Source organism: Stylophora pistillata, chromosome 10 (assembly GCF_964205215.1).
Source record: "Stylophora pistillata chromosome 10, jaStyPist1.2, whole genome shotgun sequence".
NCBI classification, from domain to species: domain Eukaryota; kingdom Metazoa; phylum Cnidaria; class Anthozoa; order Scleractinia; family Pocilloporidae; genus Stylophora; species Stylophora pistillata.
The window spans coordinates 16,633,604-16,649,227 of NC_142528.1; the positions used below are offsets into that span (position 1 = coordinate 16,633,604).

General features: G+C 35.3%; 1 long non-coding RNA gene and 1 pseudogene across 4 annotated transcripts; both read left to right on the plus strand.

The window, feature by feature from the left end:
* LOC148722007 (substance-P receptor-like) overlaps positions 1 to 15,624 on the plus strand; it is an 86,547-nt pseudogene that overhangs the window by 20,528 nt on the left and 50,395 nt on the right.
* Positions 9,054 to 15,264, plus strand: LOC148722008 (uncharacterized). Of its 4 annotated transcripts, XR_015992634.1 has the most exons (5): positions 9,054 to 9,108; positions 9,942 to 10,438; positions 10,828 to 10,945; positions 11,427 to 11,650; positions 12,454 to 15,263. It is a non-coding gene; the product is annotated as an uncharacterized LOC148722008 (long non-coding RNA). The 4 variants fall into 4 exon arrangements; XR_015992635.1 differs by lacking the exon at positions 10,828 to 10,945 and having other exon boundaries at positions 12,454 to 15,262; XR_015992633.1 differs by having other exon boundaries at positions 9,942 to 11,650; positions 12,454 to 13,302; positions 14,313 to 15,255.

Here is a 15,624-nt window from a genome sequence, read left to right on the forward strand (position 1 = left end):
TTGTCAGTAGAGAGATGAAATTACCAATACCATAGACTTTAAAATCTTATCAAAAAAGAAAAGGACCAGAACATTCAATTTAGACATTACCCTGTTGACATTTTTCAAAGTTACTGTTAATCCCAATATAATGATTGTTTACAGCATATCCTTGATGAACATTAAGTACAATGTTTTCAGTGTTAGTTTAAATTGGTACAATAGATAAATATTGGGTTTGTACAAGTTTGATTTGTTTTCACCAAAATAACACAGTTTTGAAACCAAACAGAGAAACTATATTATCCAATATGATGACATTAAGTTTAAATCTTGTCAGTAGAATGATGAAATTACCAATATCAAGAGCTTTGGTTCCTAAACAAAAACTAGTAATTGTTAAGAAAAGGCTCAGGATATTCAATAGAGACAATTACATGTACCTTTGTCTATACTTTCCAATGTTAGTGTTATTCCTAATTCATGCAATGCCACCTTTACCAGTTTGTGTATGCCTATCTCCAGATCCATCATCACCATTTGTCTACTTAGTTCCAGCCAACCCAGTGAATATAAGCCCAGTTTGCAGTCTGCTGGTAATCCAACCTCTGCTTGTCAACTCTCTTATACTAATGCACAAGAGAGCTGTTTCCCTTAGTCTGTTGGTTGTCATAATAACTTAAAGGCAACCCAAACTTTATCACCCAACATGGTAACTGAAGATTCTTTCCACTGCTCGGGGGGACTTGCAACAATCCCTTCTCTTTTAAAGACCTCAAACAAGCCTTGGACAAGAGATCCCTGTGCCAGTTTAAGATCTTTAGGTGAGATTTGATCTGGTCCAAGTAATGTAATCTATTGCCATGATAGTCCAAATATCAACAAGTTTAAACTAAAATTGAGGAATCAAATGAATATTTACTGAATGGACATTCTATACCTTCTTTAACGGTATTTCTGTGACTTTTGTATATTTTTTTTGAGTTTGCATTTTGTTAATGTACACTTTTTTTATGTTTTAGTGCTATATTTCTATAGTTTCTTCTTTATTTATGAGATCCTTAATTTAGGTTAACCTCTGGGCTTTTTATTTCTTAATAACAGTTCTTATTTTAACAGTACTTGTTATTTTTTAAAAAATAGTATTGTATTATACACTACCCCTTCTCGTCTTAACCAGATTGATAGCAATCATGTCAGAGGAGATAGCAGAAAGCGTACTTGCCAAAAGCTTCTATATCATTAATGGAAAAGCTGAGAGAAGTATTTCCATGGATTCGTTTCTTGAGTACAATAACAATTCTTTAAAGCCAAACTTGGATCTCCTCGGGCCAAATTTCAAACAAGAGTCTGCCCAGAACATAACAAGTTTAATTGGTGTCAGTGATGGTATTTTGACTGATAGTAGTGTATGTCAGGATTGTAAGAAATCAAAAGATGACACCAGACTCGATGGTTTCATAGGACCTATGAATGGCTTAGTGCTCGAAATTATCCCTTCGGATTTACCTTCAGGGACAACCAGTCTGTTCTCAAGACTCCAGGATTTAACCTGGTCTAAGACTTCTTGTAAAATTACGACGTAAATTGTAGTATCATCTGCATGCATATATAATTCCCCACTGGTCACGTGATCCGGTAGGTTATTAACATAAGTAGCAAACAGTCTAGGGCCTAGCAAAAATCCTCGGGGAACTCCAACTCTAACAGGTTTTAGATTTTATTAAACATTAACTTGAGTCCTTTGCATACGGTTGGTGAGATAATCATTGATCCAGCTCCACATATCACCCAATACACCAACTGCTTTAAGTTTTTCTGCAAGAATTATGTGGTCCACGCAATGAAAGGCTTTCCAAAAATCAATGAACAAGAATCCAACCTTATCATCAGTATCCAATGCTCTCCTCCAGGACTCAGTAAGATGGAGGAAACGGCTTTCAGTAAAGTATCCTTTCCTAAAACCCCATTTTCTATTAGTTAAGATACCATTAGAAATAATATGCAGTAAATGGTTTGAGAACCTGGGGGTGACATGTGAAAGCGTAGTGTGATCGTCCGGGTGAGTGTAGTCCTGAGAAGGACTGTTGTTAGTGGTGGTGGTGACTGACATTTCGACAACCTGTGTGCAGAAGTCACAATCAGAATCACGTGAATAGTTCTCTTCAGTAGAATGTTCTTGGTCCAGTTTGTGTAAAGTGATTGGTCAGTTTTGCCACGGTGTTATTGGCTGTAAGATTTAAGTAGTTCAAGTCAGTTGCGATTAGTCTCTTTCAATTCGTCTATAAAGTTAGGTCGTTGTGTTCGGTTCGTTTGTGATGTTAATGTTGTGAATGAGTCGTTTGTATCGAGCCAGTAGTAGTTGACACCTGTTTAGGGGAATCTGTTCTAAGTTAGTAAACCGGCTTTCCGGAGTCAGTTGTTGAAAGTAGTTAGTGCTGTAGGTTAGGCATTGCGAGAGTCCCAGTCAATACTGTGGTGCGTAAGTCAATGATGTGTTCAGCAATGTGATTGCTGACATCACCTTTCCTCGAGGAATGCGCGTGTTCAGTCAGTCTTTTTGCGAGGTTTTTGCCAGTCTCTTTAATCTAGGAGGCTTGACAGTCAGAGAAATTGATCTTATAAATTGCTCCCTGTCTGTTCCTCGGTTCGTCCTCGTCTTTAACATTGGTTAGTGACTGACGATGTGTGGTGATGGGTATGTGGGCGACGCTGATATTGAAGGGTTGTAAGATGCGCAAGATGTTCTCAGACATGCCTTCTATGTACGGTATGGTTGCTGTAGTCGAAGGAATTCTGGTGTCGCTTGTTTTGGTAGTAGTACTAGGTCGGTGAGTGTTTCGTAGGATGAAGTCGTTGTTGTAGTTCTTTGAAAAAAAACATGGTAAAGGTGTTTGTTCTCATCGGATAAGCTGTCTGTTGTGTTGCATGCTAGTTGCGCGCATTGTGTTAGAGTTCTGATAGTTGTGGCTCTGTGTAAGGTAGGGTTGTAGGATGACTCATCTAGTATCTGTCAGTGTGTCTCAGTTTCCTGGAAACTGTCGTCCGTAGTGAGTTATCACAGCTTACCATACAGTCTGGAAAAGGAAGTTTGCTATTTTCTTCGACTTCTTTGGTAAACTATATGTCCGTATTTTGTCCGTTAAGGCGGTGATGGAATACGTTGATTTTGTCGTGTCATAAGGCGGTGAATATGTCGTTCACGTAGTGTAACCCAAGCGGTATCATTTGCGGGTAAGTCGAAGGGCCCTTTCGACCTGCCCACAAATGATACTGCTTTGGTTACACTACGTCAATGACACATTCACCGCCATATGACACGACGAAATTGACGCATTCCACCACCACCTTAACAGACAAAACACTGACATACAGTTGATCAGAGAAGCTGAAGAAAAGGGCAAACTTCCATTTCTAGACTGTCTGGTAAGCCGTGACGACAATTATCTACAGAGGACAGCTTCCAGGAAACCGACAGATTACTGGACGAGTCATCCTACAACCCTACATCACACAAAGTCACAATTATCAGAACTCTAACACAACGTGCAGAATCAGTATACAACATGACAGACAGCTTATCCGACAAGAACAAATACCTTTACCGTGGTTTTTCAAAGAACAACTACAATGACGACTTCATTCGAGGAAACACTCACTGACTTACAACTACTACCAAAGCAAATGACACCGCAACTCCTACGGCTACAGCAACCATACCGTACATAAAAGGTATGTCTGAAAACATCTTGCGCATCTAACAACCCTTCAATGTCCGCGTCGCCCACAAACCCACCACCACACTATGTCAGTTACTTAACCAATGTTAAAGACAAGGACGAAACGAGGGACAGACAGGGAGCAACTTAAAACCTCAATTGCCCCAACTGCCAAGCCTCCTACATTGGAGAGACTGGCAGAAACCTCGCAAAAAGACTGACTGAACACAGACTGGCCACAAGAAAAGGCGATGTCAACAATCACATTGCTGAACATCATTGTCGTACGAACCACAATATTGAATAGGACTCTCTGCAATGCCTAACCTACAGCACTAACTACTTTCAACGACTGACTCTGGAAAGCTGGTTTACTAACTTAGAACAGACTCCCCTAAACAGGTGTCAGCTACTAACAGCTCCATACAAACGACTCGTTCACAACATTCATTAACATTACAAACGAACCGAACAGAAAGACTTAACTTTACCAACGGATCGAAACAGACCAATCATGACCGACTTACGCCACTTGAGTCTTACAGCCAATAACATCACAGAAAACGGACCAATCATTTCACACAAACTGAACTAAGAACATTCTACTGACAACAACTATTTACATGACTCTGATGACGATTTCCACACAGGTTGTCAAAATGATCTAACACTGATCTAACACTGATCAGAATACAGCCCTTTAGCACTGATGAAGGCCATAACATTTATGGAGTCTGTAACAAGAAGCCGCCAACTCCAGAAAAGAAATTGAGAGGATGAGAGAACTTGTCTTCCAGTATTTTCCAACCATGTTGATGCAAAACAAGAACATGAATTTTGCAAAGTTAATCAAGACTTCACTTACCCGGAACATCACACCACACATCCACAGAAATAAAATGATCATCTAAAGATTTGCATACTACCCTCTCGAGTAGTTACCCTGGAGCACTAAGCAAAGATATTAGTTGAAAATTGATCCAGTCTATTCCCTTTTTAAAGATAGGTATATGGTAACTGAAGATTCTTTCCACTGCTCGGGGGCACTTGCAACAATCTCTACTCTTTTAAAGACCTCAAACAAGCCTTGGACAATAGATCCCTGTGCCAGTTTAAGATCTTTGATAGTCCAAATATCAACAAGTTTAAACTAAAATTGAGGAATCAAATGAATATTTACTGAATGGACATTCTATACCTTTTTAAACGGTATTTTTGTGACTTGTATATTTTTTCGTGAGCTTTGTTAATGTACATTTTTTTATTGCTATATTTCTATAGTTTCTTCTTTATTTAGGAGATCCTTAATTTAGGTTAACCTCTGGGCTTCCTATTTCTTAATAACAGTTGTTATTTTAACAGTGCTTGTTATTTGTTTAAAAAACAAGTATTGTATTATACATTACCCTTCTCTTCTTAACCAAATTGATAGCAATCATGTCAGAGGAGTTAGCAGAAAGCGTACTTCCCCACAGCTTCTATATCATTCATGGAAAAGCTGGGAGAAGTATTTCCATAGATTCGTTTCTTGATTACAAGAATAATTCTTTAAAAGCAAACTTGGATCTCCTTGGGTTAAACTTCAAATAAGAGTCTGCCCAAAGAATAGCACGTTTAATTGGTGTCAGTGATGGTATTTTCATTGATAGTAGTGTATGTCAGGATTGTAAGAAATCAAAAGATGACACCAGACTCAATGCTTTTCTGCACATCCCAGGAAGAGCAGGTTATCACTCATTTCCAAAAATAAGTACAAACCTTGTGAATGAAATAGACTATAGAGACTTGTCCAGATGGATACACACAAGACTACATGAATAGGCTGAAATTTATAAAAATTAGTTGCTGTGAAGTCACTCCACACTAAAGCAGGCAGCATATCACACTTAAAGTTATACCAAAAAAAATGGATGGTCATCTGTCACTATGTACTAGAGAGGAATAAGTTAGTTAATTTATAATGTTACCACTAAAAAAACCAGTGGTAAATTTTGAGGATATGACATGACTTTGTCACTAAATAACTCAACCAAGAAGCCATATATTGACTTTTCGTTTTTGTTACGGCAACGCATCATTTGTAGATTGTAAATGCCTAGTACTTATTCTTGTTTATTTTTCTGTTTCAAACAGTGCTAAGTGTAATAAAATTTTGGGCACGCTGTGCTTTATGTTATTTCATGTTATGCAACATAGCATGTATTTAAACTGTATTGTTAATTGTAGTTTGTTCAGTTTTACCCAGCAAGTTTAACTGTATTTTCGTCATACCGCTTCGTGCAGCTTTTTCACCGTCAGGTAGCGACTCCTCTGTATTGCAACAAAATAATGCAAGTTTTTTATTATGTAGTTTTCATCATTATTTTCATTGTAGTTTTCCTAAGTGTATTTAGCTTAATTTACACTGTATTAGGTTTTCGTTTGCTATTTTCTTTGCAGTTTTAACCATTTCGTTTTGCAAGCTTGTTTCATTTTTTTTCATCCGATCTATGCCAGCCACTGTCATCAATTGTTGAAATTAAGTATTTTGAAACCTGGGTTAAAAATTGTCCTGGAGTTTTCCTTACTTAAGAGTTAGTCACCCAAGGCAGTTATATTGTTTTCATCATAGTTTATAGCATAAAAGTGTACATAGTTCTTGCAATGATAAAAGATCACATGTTCACATTTTTTTCTCAGCTTGAAGATATTTAACTTCTCAATTACAAAAGAATTCCCATTGGCCTGAAGGTATTTAACCCTGAAGCTGAAGTAGTTTGCTTTGTCTCTAAGTGAAATAAAAATTGCAATAGTCATCCACACTCAAAGATGGAACAGGTTCAATAAAGTTTGTCCTGTAGGAAGAATATATTGATAAACTGCATGTCAACACAACTAATAAAGGCTGATAGTTACAAAAGAAACTGTTTGGGGCTGCGTCGGTGGGAGTAACGAAATAATTTGGATATATCAACAACGTTGAAATGGTAAATTGGCCACCGTAATGATTACAAAAGCTGACGTTTCATTCCACTAATTTATTCATGTTTTTCTCGTTGCTATGTTCCCACCTATAACGTAGCTCCATTTTCTGCCTTTAAAAGTACACACAACCCACAATTCCTCTATTCGCTCCGACGAAGGGCTAACGCTCGAAACGTCAGCTTTTGTAATCGTTACGGTGGCCAATTTACCATTTCAACTTTGTTAATATATCCAAATTATTTTAACACAACTAACTTGTTCAAAAACCTGAGATTACAGGTCTCATAGAATCATTAGGCCACCACCAAAATTTCATGTGCTTCATGCTTTAAAAAAACTTATCCCTGACACAGACAACATAATGGGAGATTGCTAGTTATGTGGTGTTTCCCACCTGCTAGAAAATTATGTTATAACATGGAATCTCTGCATAATGGTCATTACTGAAAATAACAAAAAGCTTTGGTTCACTTTGCCACACCAAGTCAACAGCTTTAGCACCCCACTGAGCTTATGTGTTGGATCCAACTTATGAAATAAAGGCAGCAATGACACCAAAATATTGATATCAAGCTCACAATTTCCAAAGAAAACAGAGAAATTGTTAAACTCTTGTTAGAAGAAATTATTAACATTGTGAACTTTGATTTCTTATAACAAATAAAAAGAACCACGACATTCAATTTAAATATTACTTTGTTAACACTTTTCAATGCTTCTGTTATTCCTAGTACAATGATTTTTAACACCAAATCATTAATTTTCTTGATGAGCATTTAGTACTTTACCTTTGCACTGAGTTAAAATTTTTGTAGAATACATAGCTATGTGCAAGTTTAAATTTTTTAAAGATAATTATACCATTTCAAACCAAACAGAGAAGTTATCTAATTTGATGATATCAAGTTTAAATTCTTGTCAGTAGAGAGATGAAATTACCAATACCATAGACTTTAAAATCTTATCAAAAAAGAAAAGGACCAGAACATTCAATTTAGACATTACCCTGTTGACATTTTTCAAAGTTACTGTTAATCCCAATATAATGATTGTTTACAGCATATCCTTGATGAACATTAAGTACAATGTTTTCAGTGTTAGTTTAAATTGGTACAATAGATAAATATTGGGTTTGTACAAGTTTGATTTGTTTTCACCAAAATAACACAGTTTTGAAACCAAACAGAGAAACTATATTATCCAATATGATGACATTAAGTTTAAATCTTGTCAGTAGAATGATGAAATTACCAATATCAAGAGCTTTGGTTCCTAAACAAAAACTAGTAATTGTTAAGAAAAGGCTCAGGATATTCAATAGAGACAATTACATGTACCTTTGTCTATACTTTCCAATGTTAGTGTTATTCCTAATTCATGCAATGCCACCTTTACCAGTTTGTGTATGCCTATCTCCAGATCCATCATCACCATTTGTCTACTTAGTTCCAGCCAACCCAGTGAATATAAGCCCAGTTTGCAGTCTGCTGGTAATCCAACCTCTGCTTGTCAACTCTCTTATACTAATGCACAAGAGAGCTGTTTCCCTTAGTCTGTTGGTTGTCATAATAACTTAAAGGCAACCCAAACTTTATCACCCAACACCAAACAGCCTACCATGCAGGACAAAGCTGAAAAGATTCAAGAGACCCTTGGAAAAATTCTCAAGCAGATAGACACACTAATTGTTGTTCATTGTGGCACCAGGGAGACTCATGTGCCAGATGCAGTTCAGGCAAAAGTAACTGCCCAACTTATTGCTTACACAACCTGTGGCATGTACATCTTCTCCAGCAAAGAAGGATCCAGCAGTTGATCTAACACTGATCAGAATACAGCCCTTTAGCACTGATGAAGGCCATAACATTTATGGAGTCTGTAACAAGAAGCCGCCAACTCCAGAAAAGAAATTGAGAGGATGAGAGAACTTGTCTTCCAGTATTTTCCAACCATGTTGATGCAAAACAAGAACATGAATTTTGCAAAGTTAATCCAGAAAAACAGATTCAGTGTTGCATTGAAATTTCCTGCCGTATTATAGAGTCATTTTGCAAAAATTATAAAACACTTTCTTTATAGAAAGGAAAACATAACTTAGCAAAGGCAGGAAAGTAAGAGAAGGTGACAAAACCACTGCATTATATATGGATGTTGGAAAGTCTGAATAAACATTGGGAATCACATTATGTAGGTTTAAGTCAAGTTAAATGGTTGTCCTCACTTGTAGTAGAGCCAATGACTTCGATAGACTTAAAAGTATAATAAAATGAAACACTTTAAAATACAGACAACATGTGGAACAAAGATTGAATGAACTTTTTCAAATGACAAAGAACCTTTTTAAAGAACAAAAAATAACTGCATTTATGTGTCATCAAAAGTAATAACAATTAATTCTCTCTAAATAATTCCGTTTCAGGTGACCCAAGTGTGAATGATTCAAGTGGTAATAGAAGTTGTATTCCATTTTTACCATTTGCTTAATAGTCAACAAGATAAAACATTGAACGATATTGAGAAATTAACCCACAATTTTCATCAAAGAGTTTCTATTTCTCAAACTAATAGTTTTCCTCTCACCTGAATTTAAGTGACAATTTGTTATCATATACTGTTAATAGAAAACCTGGCAAGTTCTGTACTATACACGTAAATTGAATATACATTAGCCTAAATTGATGCAGTACGTGTCTTGAAATCAAACATAATTAAGAAAATGTTATTAAGCTACTTGAATTTCCTATATGAATCCTACATATTACCTCTCACAAATTGTGCTATTAATACCAATTAACTGAAAAATTGACACAGCATTATCTACTATAATTGTTGATCTCAATTCATTTAGACACAACTTACAATAAGTTAACTCTAAAGATGAGACATTCAAGAACAAATGTTCTTAAAACATAATTATTTTCATAGAGTTCTGGGAACATGGAACTAACCCTAACCCTTTCCATCTGTGAGGCAATGAGTGTAAATTATTTTATAGTCTTAGTTGACAGATTAGTTCATTCTCTTAGTGTATTTATTTTTTTTAATATTTCCCAGTATATATATTTCTACCATAATTTATTTTAATTTGCATCATTGTTTTCATTCAAGTACCACTGATGATCTGCTTTTAATATGGGGTCTATGACTCTTTTGCATTTCATCCCTTGGCTTCTGTTTTTTTTGTATGCCATAATTCGATGTATACCAGACTGAGTATTCAATGCTTTTAATCTAATCAGTAACAACTCAAACTCAATAATTTAATTCCTTTTATTTCAGAACAAAGCATGGTTGGTTATTTATATAACCTGTCACCTATAAAGACCGGCAAAAATTCCAAACAAACACTAAAGTAAACTGTGCTATCCACTTCTTCCCAGAGAAGCATTCAGTGCTCAAGCCCAAATTTGAGTCTTCGTCACCTGTTAAAATACAGAAGTTCCAACAAAAGTAAAACCATAAGACAGCAAAAAGGAAGAACTGATTCTCACCGAAAGAACAAAAATTCAAGATCCCCATGGAAGTGAGACAGATTTTGACCTCCAGCAAATAAATGAAGAAATCATGGAAGCAACAGACAGCTCAGTAGAGGAAATTCAAGGTCAAGAAAACAATACCCTGGTCAACATCGCTGGCCATATTTTATGATGGTGCTGCAGAAACTGGGAATGTTTACAGAAAAACTTTGACTAAACAAGAAGTCCTTTTTACAGATAACAGTGGATCTCTATGGTTGGTCTTCTGGAAACAGGACAGAAGTTAAAAATAAAATCAGGGTAATGTTACAAAATATCAAATGTTGTCATGAAAGACTTTAATGGCACAAACTATTCAACTTTAATGAAAAACAGTACAATAAGTGAGGCTGACAGATTAAGGATAGATCAAGAATTTGTTGTATTAGAGAAAAAACAACAATTGAAGCTGCAATTCCCACCAGAAGGAATTATTTAAGTTCAATCTTATTGAACCCACAACAAGTGCCACTCGAAAGTTATGGACAGTGACAAGAAAATCCTCGAAATTAATATTCTGTGAGTGTGGCCTAATGCAACTGAAGACTAAATGTCACAGTAAAATAATGGCCCAGTATTCTTACCATCACTGTGAAAGACATGACTTCCCTATTTTGAAAATATGATTAAACAACTGTATATACTATCAGAACAGAACAGGAGAGGGAATCGATGAAAGAGTTTGTAGACCTTAGTGATGATGATATCACTGAACTGCTTCTTACTGTGGAAGGAACAGTTGTATTCAATGACAAAAATGCCAAAGAGGTGATCAAATCAGTGTAAATCATAATTCTCTATTTATAGCTGATAGTAATTTATAACTACTTTCCAAAATGCAAATAGGTCTTTAAATTAATCATTTTCTTTTACTCTAAAAGTTCTGTTAGCTGTATTCTATGCAAGTCATTAGATTTTTAAAAAAAATTCATGTTAATTTTGTAATCATTTAAATGATCTGACATGTACTCTAATCTTGTAGATCTTGAATATTTGAGAAGTGTTCAGCTTGGCAGACAAAAACTGCGGAAGGTGCAGAAGAAAAAATTACATGCAGCCTCTAGTACCACCAAGAAAGCTGCAGTCAATGCAAATTTAGCCAAGGAAAGGAAGAGACCTGCAAGTAGAAATAAACTGGGAGTTTCATCAATACGGCTATGGCAATAAATATGAATAAGACTAAGTATAGGTGCATGATCTCATAACCTTTCATATAGTGATTAACTAATTTAGCTTTCATTTCCAACAGGTAGACACTCTACAAAGAAAATCCTAATTGAAAATTTCCATGGTTGTCAGGAAAGCATTTTCTTAAGAGAAAAGATTACAAAACTGAAAAGACAAGTCAAAGACTTACAACTGAAAATTAGTGGTAATAATTCATCAAAGAGACAATGAGCGTCTCTAACCTAAATGGAGGGGGCTATTATGGCTATAAGCAGCTCTTTCCAAAGACAGTCCATGCTATTACAGGTATGTTTGAATTTAATTTATGCTCTTCAAATTAACTAAATGAGCAACACATTAAATGAGCAATACATTAATGCATTATTTTATTAATGCATGTACATTATGCAAATAAATTTATATCAACAACAGAAACAATCAGATACAGATGAAACTCTCCCTCAACCACTCCAATGAGTGACCAGCTCTAGTTATGGCCAGCATTGTGAAGCCTCAGCTGTTTGAATTGTCACTTAAACTTTGTAATTAAAAGATCTCATAAGTCATTGCTCCCATGTGACCCCTTTTGTGAATTATTGACTGCCTCATGCTTTGCTTTTAAGATCTTGTAAGCAACCACTCACTCAAGCAAAAGCATTTTAAATTCTTGATCAAATTTAGAGTAACATTTAATATATGCAATGATCGTTCCTTGACCTGTACATTTGCGAACCTCTTCTGTGATCAGCAATTTGTAGTACTGGTAACCAATAACATATGCCAAACATTCTGCTAATTAAAAGCTCTAGTCAGCGACCACCCTATCACAGTGACATAGTCACTCATAGAGCCGATTCTCATAAGTGACAAGCTCTAGTTGCTACTAATTTACAAGAGCTTCTGTGAATTTTGTTATTTATCCCATGAACTAAAAAACTACTCACAGAAACATTTGTCCTTCCTGATCTGTTTTGGTGATCGAGACACAAGGAAGAAAGTGTGAGCCATTTGACTGCATGCATGTGAAAAATGTTAGTATAATTACATTTAAGATATATCACAAACTAATTTATGATTCTAAAGTATATATCTTGCTTCTCATTTGACAGCATTTGTATAGTCCCAATTCAAGGACTCAAAATTGGCCCTTGTGCGAAAAACCCATCCAGGACAAGTGCACAGGATATGCCACAGAGGAATTTCAAAAAGTAAAGAATGTTGACACTATATTGTTAGCATACACACTTACATTTTATGACCCTTAATCTTGTCCGATACATTCCACTGAAGTCCATGCACTCATTAGTAACTTATAATTGGGCAATAGACTTATCATTTTCTCAGTTGAATGCCTGGTTTATTGTTTGATGGGTCCTGAGTTAATGTTTTTGAACATTGCATATTAGCAGGACAGCTAGTGTCCATTGAGGGAGATTATCTGGTTTTTTTTTTTATCTATAATGCCCTTGAAAATAGAAAAAAAAAATTGATTGTGGCAATTGATGTGCTTTAACTCGAGAGAAGTTTCTTCAACTGACCTGTAATTTACCAAGTACATGTCACTGATGTACATGTTGTGGTTCGGTTTTATCCTGGGTTCAATTTTTATTTCCTCTGTATAAATTAAACTCTATCATTACTGTGTATAGCCATATATCCAAAAACAAATGGAAATAAAATTTGCCTAGGATAAAACTGGACTACATCACTTAGATGCAGTACGTTGTAATTCACGCGATTTTATTGATTCGCAGAAGTAAACATTGATTCACCTTGTTTAAGGAGGAATACAAAATATGTTTTGTTTGACACAACCATATATGTCTATGAGCATTTTCTTAATTGCTTTACATTTGGTTATAGCTTTTCATATGCATATACAGGCTGTTGATGTTTTATATAACTGTTTATGAAAAGAGGTTAGCTACTGAAATTTAAGAGCTGCAAGGCCATGAAAGGTAAGTATTTGCGTGTAGTTCTATTTTCTTTACACATTAACAGGTTTCTCAAAGTCATGCCTTACAGAAATATATATAATTTTGTGGTCTCAGTTAAGGATTGTGATTATTCTATATTGACTGCAATTGTTTTTTGGCTAGCTATTATTAACTATATTACATGGTTGACCTGCACACACAGTATGCATGCATACATACGTCACATATGTCATGTAGGTTTCACATGTGTGTTAATTGTGTGCGACATCATTATATGTTACATATATGTGTCACATATAATTATGTGGTATACATGCAACATGAGTTCCAAATCCCTACATATGCCACTTTTATGTTACATATATGTGGCATATGCACGACATACGTGTCACATATATGCCACATATATGTAACATGTATATGTCACATATATGTAGATTTGGTAAGGGTTAAAACTGGTTTTAGCAGGATGTCAAGTGAAAAATGACACTTAGAAAATAAGAAAATAGGAATAACAGTGGCCAAAAATAGGAAATAAAATTAATAGGAATTCTCAACCCAAAATAGGAAAAAAATGGGAGGATTTCTTTCTGTTCTATCCTCTTAACACTCCCAACAGCAACTCTGTTCCACAACCCAATGCTTTAATATTTATCAAACACCATGGTATATACCTCCATAATGCATTGCGGTATAAACAAAAACAAGTGTTACCACCTATGTTACCAAGCACAACTCATCCTACAACAATTACCAGATTCCAAATTTCATAAGTTACATCAAAAGATGTCTTTAATTGATTCAAGTTATTAGTCCTTTAAAACTGTGAGAATGATAAGCAACAATAATTTTTTTGACAAACCAAAACAATATCAAAGTTCCATCACAGTTCACTGTCACCAAATGTATGTCTTCTTTACAATAAAAGCCAACCACGACTTTTGAACATCCACAACCAAAAAGTCCAACACTATAGAGTTTTTCCTCTTTTAGCAGCTTGGGTAACCTTAGCTTTGCTCTTTTTTTGGCAGCATTTGCTGTAGAGGACATGGCCTAAGCTTATCCAGTTAACAGTTTGTGCCGTTTGTGGGTCAACAGTTTTCCCTTTTGTCCTATTTTCTCCAAGCTTTGAATTGCTTGGTCTTGCTTGGTCTTAGCAGTGTCAGTCATCATTGTAGCTAAATACATTAACAATTTGTATGTTGACAGCTGTTGCTGAAAAGGCATCGTGTAGTTTTGATATTGCATCACTCATTAATTCATCAGCCGCTTTCAAGTCTGCTTTTACCACTTCTTCCTCTCGCATCAGAGTATCCTCACTATCTTGAATACATGCATGCAAATGAACCTCCCAGAATCCCCTGCATGCTATCAGAAGCACTGAGAAAGTCTTGGTGCAAGTTTTAGAAGAAAATCACACATAAAGGCTTTAAACTGGTCTTTTTTTACATGAAGTTTCAGTTTTTTGTAGAATTTATCAATTTCATGGGCCAATTTATTTCAAATATTTTAAAATGTTTCTGTGTACCTAGTAAAATCCTGAAAAAAAAAATAGGAAAAACTAGGAGTTTCATGAAAAAATAGGAAGCAGGCCAAAAAATAGGAAAAATAAGAAGAAAATGGAAAAAATAGCAACTTGACACAGTTTTTGTCACCAATGGCACCTGAAAACTGCTAATTAATGTTAATGTTTTTCCAACACTTGATGCAACCATTGGTTTCATAGATGAATAGGAGTTATTTGTTTCATAGGTGAAAGTGGGAAATTCCACTTGTTTTACTTAATAAGTTCTATTAGACTTCTCTTTATATGTTGTTCACTCTAAATTTTTGCCAATTTCGAACTAATTTTTTAAATATTTATAACCATTTTTATAAAAATACATTACTGTTGCTTTTACAAATGACATTTAAGGATTACCATGCAAATAACTATCAATACTAGCTATTTCAAATAAAGCCTTCATTAATTATGTCTTTACTTGGCTTTACTTCTTTCATTTGTTTATTTTCAAAGCCAACTCTTTGAACTGCCAACACAATCCTCACCAACTTTCATGCACCATGGCTGTGATTACCAATGATAGTGAGCAGAAGAGAAGTTTGTGCACTCTAATGATGCATTTCATGCATCATAAGCTATAGACCAATCAGAAATTTTAACATTAATTACGACCCCTCCCCATAAAAAAAAAAAAAAATTTGTCTTACAACAACAACTATACCGGCAATCCAGTGCTCGGATGGAATATCATTTGAGGTGAGAAGAGCGCTCTTAAAACTTAGTTTTGGAAACACCCCACAATTTGACAGTACTATAAGAAATAAAGGTCATGAATCACT